General features: G+C 41.3%; 2 non-coding genes across 2 annotated transcripts; both read right to left on the reverse strand.

Annotated features, from left to right (window-relative positions):
- Positions 1 to 4,683: 4,683 nt before the first annotated feature.
- On the reverse strand, positions 4,684 to 4,790 carry LOC120254779. The gene has a single exon (XR_005534740.1). It is a non-coding gene; the product is annotated as a small nucleolar RNA R71 (small nucleolar RNA).
- A 3,417-nt stretch (positions 4,791 to 8,207) lies between these two features.
- On the reverse strand, positions 8,208 to 8,314 carry LOC120254783. Its single transcript, XR_005534744.1, has one exon. It is a non-coding gene; the product is annotated as a small nucleolar RNA R71 (small nucleolar RNA).
- Between the last annotated feature and the right edge of the window lie 2,744 nt (positions 8,315 to 11,058).

The raw sequence follows: 11,058 nt of genomic DNA on the forward strand, positions 1-11,058 counted from the left end.
GGTTTCTTCAAATTAGGACTTGAAATAGGAGATTGAGGTTCTTCTTGATCTTCATTTCCTAGCTTTACCAAGTACTCATCCAATGGGTTTAATGATAGCACCTCCTGCACACAATCAGAAATTAAAAGTTTAGTTTCATCAACAAAATAAAGCATGTCATCATGGTCTAAAGAGTGTTTCATGGCCACCAGTAGAGTGTACACTACTTCTTCTTTACCAAATCTTAATGTTAATTTTCCTCCTTTAAGGTCAATTAGGGCACCGGAGGTAGTGAGGAATGGATGACCAAGAATCAACGGTGTCTCCACATCTTCATCAATATCCATGATGACAAAATCCACAGGAAACACAAATTTGTCCAACCGGACGATCACATCTTCTACAATCTCATGAGGCTTCCTTGTTGATCGATCCGCCCATTGTAAAATCATTCTCGTGGGTCTAAGTTCAGCAAGACCAAGCTTCAAATACATGGTAGAGGACATAACATTAATGCTTACCCCCGAGTTCGCTAGTGCATTTTCTTAAACTCCACCCTCAAGTACAAATGGAATTATGAAGCTTCCCGGATCTTTCAATTTTTGTGGGAGCTTCTTCTCCAAAATGGCCTAGCAATTTCCCATGAGTGCAATTGTGCCCTCTTCTTTTGATTTTCTCTTGTTTGTTAGCAGTTCCTTCTAAAACTTGGCATACTTGGGAATTTGAGTTAAAGCTGCCACAATCGGGATGTTTAGGTGGAGTTGCTTGAAGATGTTGATAAATTTTCTGAATTGAGAATCCTCCTTATCTTGCTTCAATCTATCCGGATAGGGAATTGGAGGTTTGTATTCAGACTGCTTTGATGAAACCTTTGGTAGAGTTTCCTTATCTTCACTTTGCTTACTTTTCCCAATAACTTTCTCCATTATGGTAGGTCTTCCACTTCGGCTACCCCAGTTTCCTTGACACTTGGGTCAACTCTGACCCTTGTCTTAACCTGTTTCCCGCTTCTAAGGGCAATGGCCTTCAAGTGCTATCTTGGGTTCTCTTCAGTGTTGCTAGGAAGACTGCCTAAAGGTCGTTCATAATTTACTTTAGCAAGCTGCCCCACTTGGTGCTCGAGAGATTGTACAGAAGCTTAGAGGTTTCGTAAAATTGAGCCTATCTCATTGAACTGTCCAGCGTGTTGAGCAAGCTGAGCATTCACCTTATTGAACTGAGTATCCATACTGCTGGTTATGCTATTGAATCTTGATTCAGTGTTAATCATGAACTTGGCGAGCACATCTTCAGTAGTGAACCTCTTCTCCAAAATTGGTTGTTGCATTTGGGAACCTTGTGGAGGTGGTGCAACTTTTCTTGTTTCTCCTGATTCCATGAAAGGTTTGGGTGGTAATTCCACCCCGAATTATAAGTCGAGCTGTAAGGATTCCCTTGTGGCCTTTGTCCCCCAATATAATCAACATTCTCAATTGGGGTGATGAAGGAACTAGCAATAGGACATTGGGTGACTCCATGCCCTCCACCACAAGTGCTACAACTCATCACCGACTCTGACTTCGAGCTACTACCCATGAGCATGTCTAGCTTTTGAGATAACACATCAACCTTTGGACAAGAGCATCATTAGCATTGATTTCATAAATTCTGGTCCCTTTTTCTGGTACACCTCTTTAGGCCCAATGAGACTCATTGCTTGCCATTGATTCAAGGAGTTGTTCGGCCTCATCGGGGTACTTGTTACTAAGAGATCCACCCGCTGCAGCATTAATTAATTAATGAGTTACATAATTCAACCCGTTGTAGATGATCTAAACCCGCATCCAAGAAGCAAAGACATGATGGGGGCACCTTCAAAGAAGGTCTTTGAATCTTTCATAAGCTTCAAATAGAGTCTCCGATTCTCCTTGTTTGAAGGCTGAAATTTCTTGCGTTAGCTTCGCCGCTTTGCTTGGAGGAAAATACCTTCCCAAATCTCACGAGCTTGTAGATGACGAGGGAAGCCGCCCCAATCGCAACATCCATGAAAGCTTTCCACCTAACTTGGCTCATCATCTCACTTCTATTGTTTGAGGGAGTTTTCTTATACCATTTGTAGTTGTTTTCATGGACCTATTGTTTGTATTTGTTTGCATGGACGAGTAGACCCCAAGGTCACCGGATGCCGGTCAACCTTGGGGTGAACTTGTGTATTTGGATGATCTAATTTTGTCTATTGTAATTGTTGTATGTTTTTGATTCATTATTGGTGCATTTGATGTGTTGCTTACATGAGAACTCTGTAAACCAACTCCTAGGTTGTACTCGGTAGCGTGACCATCGCCCAAGTACTAGACACACCAAGTCTGGAAGGGATTCATGTACGAATATGCCGTGACCATCGGGTATTTTGTACCCCTCCAATATTAGGGCTTAACCAAGTTGTGTTCCGGCTCTAATAAGAGAATTCCCCATTTATTAATGCAATCGTATGAGGATTTGATCAGAAGAAATTCTGTATCAATACTTATTTGTGTTCTTTTGCGCATGTAGGGTTGTGGAGCTAAGTACTAAGACAAGAAACCAAAAGTAGATCGTGAATGCACTGTTTGGTGGAACCTTGGAAGCAACAAACATGAAGACACAAGTATGGCTCTAAGATACATAAATGTATGCAAACCTCCATGTATTCAAGCCATTACAATGAGTTGGAGGGGCACGAAGGCAGACACATTTGTGTATCCCAACATGTGCAGTGATAGCAATATCTTCACCAATGAACTCGTTTATTGAAGAAGCGACGTGATCTACGGTATAAATGTGTGCCCGTTTATGCTGACTCGATGAAACGTGGATTCGAGAGTTTTGGTGGGCGATTGCACAGGTTATGTCATACAATGTAGCACCCTGCGACTGTAAAAAAATCAGAATTCCAGAGAATCCACATGGGTGTGTGGAAATTACCCACGCACTTGTAAAAATTTCACGGGGGCGTGTGGAACATCCATAGGGCTGTGTGGATGCCCTATTCCGACCCTAGTTAAAAGCCGTTTTCACCCAATTTGAGCATCTTTTTTCCCATCTTTTCTCCATCTTTGGACAGGCCGACTGCTAGGGTTTAGAGGGACTTTGGCAAGGCTTTTGGAGTGGTTTACGGCTTTGACACAATGATTCTCTTGGAAGATAGTTATTGGGGATGCTTTCATCGGCACTGATCCGGCGAGATGTGTCCTAGGGTTGACAAGGGAACCTTTGGAGAAGACGAGGCCACTTCACAAGACCATCGACACAAATACCGAGGTGTTTTTTTTTATGGACTACATGTTTTTACTTTTGATTTCATTATATATTGTATCTTGCTCCATGGAGAGATAAACCCCTAGTGGGTACTTGGATTTTGGAAACCCTAGGATGTTTTTTTTTCATTAACCTTTTATTATTCTTTCCTTAATTGATGTTTCTAATTGAGTTCTAATCTTGAATACCTATTGAATGATTTCTCACTTAGAGTGACACTAGGGTTGATAGACTTTAGCAACAGGGGCTTAATTATGACTAGGGATCTTTCGCCTGGACCAAAGGGTTAGATCTACACATAGGAATATGGTTTATCACCTGGAATCCCTAGATCATCTTGCAACTTTACACAGTGTGATGTGTTGAGACTGTTTGATTTCTCCACCGGGGTTCAGTGTGATCGGTTGACCTTAGGTTTGGGACCCTATATTCAAGGATGTCCATGACTCATTAAGCATCAACTAGGAGACATAAAATTTGATCTTGCACTTGAAACATTAGTCCTAGGGGGAGCATTGTCCGAGTACCCCACATTTATCGATTTCCTTTCCTCTCATTTTATCATGCCTCTCTTTCTTATTTCTTTTAGTCTTTTCATATCAATCTTATTCACACTATCATTGATTTATTCTCAATATAGTTAAATAGCAATCATTGTGTTTTTATTCACTATTACCAGTGGATACAATACCTACTCACCAAGGATTTATTATTTTGACAAACCTGTGCACTTGCAAGTCACACGCAAGGGCGTTGTCAAGTTTTTAGCACCGTTGCTGGGGAATAGGCATTTAGTGACACTTTGCACTTTGCTATCTTAGCTATTCATCATTCATTCTATTTCACATCTTCTTATTCTATCATCATTCTGATTTATTTTTATTTATTTTGATGCAGCTCCAGGTTATGACCCGAGGGAACACTTCAATATTAATTGGAGATGATCCTGAACTTGAACATACACTCAGAAGGATGGGTAAAAAACTTGTGCGAGAACCGTTGAATCTTGTTGAAGTGGAAGTTGAAGGATCTGACAATATGGCAAAATAGAATGAACAACAGAGAACACTTTTTGATTACGCAAGATCGTCAGTATTGGGGACACAATGTAGCATTATGTGACCCCCAATTATAGCTCCGAATTTTGAGCTGAAGCCAGCATTCATCCAAATGATACAGTAGTCGGCACAATTTAATGGTTTGGTCGATGAGGACCCAAACAATCATATTGAAAACTTCTTGGAAGTTTGTGATATGCTGAAGATCAACAGTGTTACGGATGGTGCTATAAGATTGAGGGCTTTCCCATTCCCTTTAAAAGGAAGAGTAAAGCAGTAGCTACATTCTTTAACACGAGCATCCATCACGACCTGGAATGAAATGGTCGAAGCCTTTCTTGCAAGGTAATTTCATCCGGGGAAATCGGCAAAGCTTCGCAATGAGATATCATCGTTTGTTCAGATGGAGCTCGACTCCTTGTATGAGACATGGGAGCGATTCAATGACCTATTGTGGAAGTTTCCACAACACGGATTCCCCTAGTGGATGATCATTCAGACTTTTTACAATGGGTTGAACCCAAATACAAGCAGCTTCTAGATGCCACCACAGGAGGTGCAATCGGGAATAAGATCCCTGAAGAAGCCCGATAGTTAGTAGAGGAAATGGCCATGAATAGCTACCAAGGGAAATAATGTGGTTACATCTTTAGCAGCCCAAGTAGAGGCATTGGGCAAGAAATTGGATACATTGACTTTACCGAGGATGGTCGCTATCACGAGTAGACTTTGTGGGCAATTTGGGAAGGGTACAAGGTAATCCTTATAGCAACACCTACAACCAAGGATGGAGGAACCACCCCAATTTCTCATGGAGTAACCAAGGGAAGCAAAAGGCCATAGCACCATCAGGTTTTCAACAACAACAAGCCCCAAACATGGAGAATAGAGGTTCAGGCTTGGAGACCCGAATGACTAATCTAGAGAAAGCCTTAACCCAATTTGTCCAATCTTTGAATACACAGTTTTAATCGGTCGAGGCTATACTCTTCATTGCACAATCTAGAGAATCAAGTAGGGCAAATCACAAAATCTCCATCGGAGAGACCACAAGGAAGCTTGCCGAGTAACACCAAGACTAACCCGAGAGAACATATAAAGGCAATCACTTTGAGAAGTGATCGTGAGGTTTAGGGTAAGCTTCCGAGTGAGAAGGCCAATGTTGAAGCACCCAAGGTCATGGAGGTTGAGGAGAGAGCTAACAAAGAGAAAGAGAAGGTACCCTCACCTTACAAGCCAAGAATCCCTTAACCTTTATGATTGAAGAACCACCAAAATGATGAGCAATACAAGAAGTTCTTAGGTCTATTCAAGCAATTGCACATCAACATTCCATTTATGGAGGCATTATCTCAAATGCCTCGGTATGCTAGGTTCTTGAAAGATTGATAAATGCTTATGTGTTAAGAATGCGAAGTATTCTTTCCTTACGATGAGCATGACTTTTATCAGGTTTAAGTGCTAATACATGTGTATTTGTATTCTTTTGTGCATGTAGGGTTGTGAAGCTAAGTATTAAGAAAAGAAGCCAAAAGTAGATTGTGAATGCACTGTTTGGTGGAATCTTGGAAGCAATAAATGCAAAGGCACAAGTGGGGCTCTAAGATACATGAATGTGTGTCAACCTCCATGTATTTAGGCCATTATAATGAGTTGGAGAGCCATAAAGGTAGTTGCATTTATGTATCCCAACTTGTACAATGATTGCAATATCTTCACCAATGAACCAGTTTATTAAAGAAATGACGCGATCTACGGCATAAACGTGTGCCCATTTATGTTACCCTCATAAAAAGTGTTGTTTTCGGAGTATTTTTTGACGGCACTGTAGCAGGTACTAAAGCAATCACTACTGTAGGTTACTGTTCACAATCGGCCTAAAATCAGATTTTCAGAGAATCCACATTCCCGTGTGTAAATTCTACAAGGGCGTGTGGAACATCCACCAGCCCGTTTGGATGCCCGATTCCGGCCCTTTAAAAGCCGGAATTCAGCCCCGATTTCATCATTTTCTTTCCCATCTTTTCTCTAACTTTTGAGAGGGGTTTTGGCAAGGCTTTTGGAGTGGTTCTATGGCTTCAACACTGCGCTCCACTTTGAAGAAGGTTATTGGGTGAGATTTCATCGGCATCGACCCATTAAGGTGTGTCCTAGGCCGGACAAGGGGACCTTTGGAGACGACGAGGCTACTCCACTAAACCATCGACATGATTACCAAGGGGATTTTCTATGGATTACTTGGTTTTACATTCGATTTCATTGTTGATTGTAACCAGCTCCAAGGAGAGCTAAACCCCTAGTGGGTACTTAGATTTGTGAACCCTAGGATGTATTTGTTTCATTAATCTTCTATTATATTTTCCTTAATTGATATTTTTAATTGAGTTTCAACCTTTAATGCTTGTTGCATGATTTCTCCCTTAGAGTGACACTAGGGTTGAGAGTCTACATTGGTAACCTTTGTGAGTGAGTGAGACACCATGAAGGTTAGACATTGCAAGATTAAAGAGAGTCGATAGGGTGCGTCGAGAGGTAGCGGAGCGTCCCCTTTCCCCTCCCATGTGATTTATCCTACCTCTACGTTGCAAGAGTTCTTTGCAGTCATAGTAGAGTGAATGAGCTAAGGGAGACCTCGTTGGGGCTTAGTTACACAGGCAACGGAGTGAATCGTTGAAGTGACTTTAGCGCCTAGGGCTTAATTATGACTAGGGGTCCTTCGCCTGGACCAAAGAGTTAGATCTATACATTGGAATAAGGTTTGTCACTTGGAATCCCTAGAGTGACTTGCAACTCTGCACAGTATGAGGTGTTGAGATTGATCGATTTCTCCGTCGGGACATAGTGTAGAGTTAGTCACGGTTGACCTTCGGTTGAGCTCAGGTTTGGGACCGTGTGTTTAAGGATTTCTACGACTCATTAAGCATCAATTAGGAGATGTAATAGTTGTTTTTGCACTTGAAGCAATTGTCCTAGGTGGATCAATATCCGACTACCCCACTTCTATTGATTGCCTTACCTCTTATCTTTTTGTGCTTCTCTCTTTATTGTTTTTTTATTCTGGCTTTCATAACATTTTATCAACAAAAATCATTATTCCGTCTTCCCTTAGTTAGACAGCAATCTTGGTATTTTTATTCCATACTCCATGTGGATACTATACGCACTCAGCTAGGATTTATTACTTTAACAAACTTGTGCACTTGCGGGTCACACGCAAGGACCATTATCAAGTTTTTGGCACCGTTACCAGGAAGTAGGCGTTTAGAGATACTTCGCACTTTGCTATTTTAGCAATTCATCATTCATTCTATTTCACATTTTCCTATTCTATCATCGTTATGATTTTTCTTTTCTTTTTGGTTGTAGCTCCAGGTTATGACCCGATGGAACCCTTCACAAATTGTTGAAAGAGATCCTGAGCTTGAGCGTACACTTAGAAGAAGGTAAGAACCTGTGCAAGAATCGTCGAATCTAGCTGAAGTGGAAGTTAAAGGATCTGACAACATGACAAAACAGAATGAGCAACAGAGAACACTTTCTGACTATGCTAGACCGTCACTATTGGGGTCACAATCTAGCATTGTGTGACCCCCGATTACAACTCTAAATTTTGAGGTGAAGCTGGCATTCATCCAGATAATATAGCAGTCTACGCAGTTCAATGGTTTAGCCAATGAGGTTCCAAACAACCATATTGAGAACTTCTTGGAGGTTTATGACATGATGAAAATCAATGGTGTTACTAATGATGCTATACGATTGAGGGCTTTCCCATTCTCTCTAAAAGGAAGAGCAAAGCAGTGACTCTACTCTTTCCCACGAGCATCCATCACGACATGGAATGAGATGGTCAAAGCTTTTCTTGCAAGGTACTTCCCTTCGGGAAAATCTGCAAAGCTTCATAATGAGATATCGTCATTTGTTCAGATGGAGCTCGAGTCCTGGTTTAAGACATGGGAGCGATTCAAGGATCTTTTACGGAAGTGCCAACAACATGGATTGCCCGACTGGATGATTATTTACACCTTTTACAATAGGTTGAATCCAAGCCCAAGACAACTTCTAGATGTCGTCGCAGTAGGTACATTTGGGAACAAGAACCCTGAAGAAGACTGATAGTTCGTAGAGGAAATAGCCATGTATAGCTACCAATGGAATGCAATGGAAGAAAAGAAAGTAGTTGGAATCCATGAAATTGATGCGTTGACATCCTTAGCAGCACAAGTAGAGGCGTTGAGCAAGAAATTGGATATATTGACTTCACCAAGGATGGCCACTATAACAAGTTGTGATGGTTGTGGGGTTTCACATATGCCATCTGATTGTCCTATTTTTATTGCTATTTCTGCCCTGATTGAACAAGTAGACTTTGTGGGCAATTAGGGAAGGGTACAAGGTAAGCCATATAGCAACACCTACAACCAAGGGTGGAGAAGCCACTCTAATTTCTCATGGAGTAACTAAGTGGAGAAAAAGGCCATAGTACCACCAGGTTTTCAACTATGACAAGCTCCAAACATAGGGAATAAAGTTTCCGGCTTGGAGATCCAGATGACCGATCTAGAGAAATCCTTCGGCAAATCGCGAAGTCTCTATCGGAGAGACGAGAAGGAAGCTTGCCGAGTAATACCGAGACTATCCCAAGAGAACATGTGAAGGCGATCGATTTGAGAAGTGGTCGTGACGTTGAGGATAGGATTCCAATTGATAAGACCAATGTTGAAGCACCCGAGGTCGTGGAGGTTGAGGAGAGAGCTAGCAAAGAAAAGGAGGTGGTATCCCCACACTACAAGCCAAGAATCCCTTATCCTTCCAGATTGAAGAATGACCAAAATGATGAGCAATACAAGAATTTCTTCGGTCTATTCAAGCAATTGTATATCAACATTCCTTTGTGGAGGCATTGCCTCAGATGCCTCAGTATGCTAAGTCACAACGCCCTTGCGTATGTCACGCAAGTGCACGGGTTTGTCGAAGTAATAAAATCCTAGATGCGTGGAGTTTCGTATCCATAGGGAGTTGGGAATAAAAAAACTTAAATTGTTTCTTAACTAAGTGAAAAATGAATAGTGATATGTGTGACAAGATGTGAAATAACAAAAGTAAAAGACCAAGAAAGAGAGCACACGTAAAGGAGAAGGTAAGGCAATCGATATAAATGTGGTACCTGGATATTATTCCGCCTAGGACGATCATTTCATGTGTAAGAACCCTCTATTATACTTTCTAACTGATCCAATAATGAGTCGTGGAGATCCTTAAATACATGGTCCCAAATCTAAGGTCAACCATGCCTAACTCTATACATGCCCTGGAGGAGAAATTGAATAACCTCTCAACGTTGCACTCATATAGAATTGTAATGAGTTTTAGGGATTCCAAGTGATAAATCCCCTTCCTAGATGTAGACTAACAATGCCCCTTGCGTATATCCCGCAAACGCACAGGTTTGTCAAAGTAATAAAATCCCAGATGAGTGGGGTATTGTATCCACAGGAAGTAGGGAATAAAAATATTTAAATTGTTTCTTAACTAAGAGAAAGATAAATAGTGATATGTGTGACAAGATGTGAAATAACAAAAGTAAAAGAACAAGAAAAAGAGCACAAGTAAGGAAGAAGGTAAGACAATCAATATAAATTGGGTCCCCGGATTTTGTTCTATCTTGGACAATCATTTCAAGTGCAAGAACCCTCTATTATACTTTCTAACTGATGCAATAATGTGTCGTGGAGATCCTTAAATACATGGTCCTAAATCTAAGGTCAACCATGCCTAACTGTATACATGTCCCGGAGGAGAAATTGAATAACCTCTCAACCTTGCACTCATATAGAATTGCAATGAGTTTTGGAGATTCCAAGTGATAAATCCTCTTCCTAGATGTAGACCTAACACTTTGGTCTAGGTGGAAGGTCCCTAGCCATAATTAAGCCCTAGGTGCTAAAATCACTTCAACGCTTCACTCCGTTACACCCGCAACTAAGACCAAGTGGAATGTCATCCTTTAGCCCATTCAATCTACTATGACCACAAAGAACTTAAGGAAATGGAGGTAGAATATATCACACCGGAGGGGAAAGGGGACGCTCTGCTACCTCTCGACTCACCCTCTCAACCCTCGTGGTGTGTCACTCACTCAAAAGGGTTACCAACAAGAATTCTCAACCCTAGTGTCACTCTAAGGGAGTATTCGTACAATCAAGCATTCAATATTGGAACTCAAATAAAACATTAATTAATTGAAAGCATAATAAAGAGGTTCAATGAAACGAATACATCCTAGGGTTCACAAATACCTAAGTACCCACTAGGGGGTTTAGCTATCCATAGAGCTAATTACAATCAATGAAATCAAATATAAAAGCAAAGAATCCATGGAAAATCCCCTTAATAGTCATGGCGATGGTCTTGTGGAGAGTACTCTACTCATCCAAGAGTCTTTGTCTGGCCTAGGGTACAACTCGCCGGATCGGTGCCGACGAAAGCTCTCCCACTAACCTTCTTCCAAACAAAGAGCGATTTCATAGTCATAGAACCTCTCCCAATCCCTAGCCAATACCTATCCATACCCTAGCCTCCGCCCTCTCTCACGATGGGGAAAAGATGGAAAAAAAAATGTTGAAATTGGGACTGAAATCAGCCTTAAATAGGGCTGAAATAAGGAATCGACACGCCCTTGTGGATTCACCGCATGGGCTTCTGGAATAAAATATGGGCATGTGGAATTTCCACACGCCTATGT

Source organism: Dioscorea cayenensis, unplaced genomic scaffold (assembly GCF_009730915.1).
Source record: "Dioscorea cayenensis subsp. rotundata cultivar TDr96_F1 unplaced genomic scaffold, TDr96_F1_v2_PseudoChromosome.rev07_lg8_w22 25.fasta BLBR01000625.1, whole genome shotgun sequence".
NCBI classification, from domain to species: Eukaryota; Viridiplantae; Streptophyta; class Magnoliopsida; order Dioscoreales; family Dioscoreaceae; genus Dioscorea; species Dioscorea cayenensis.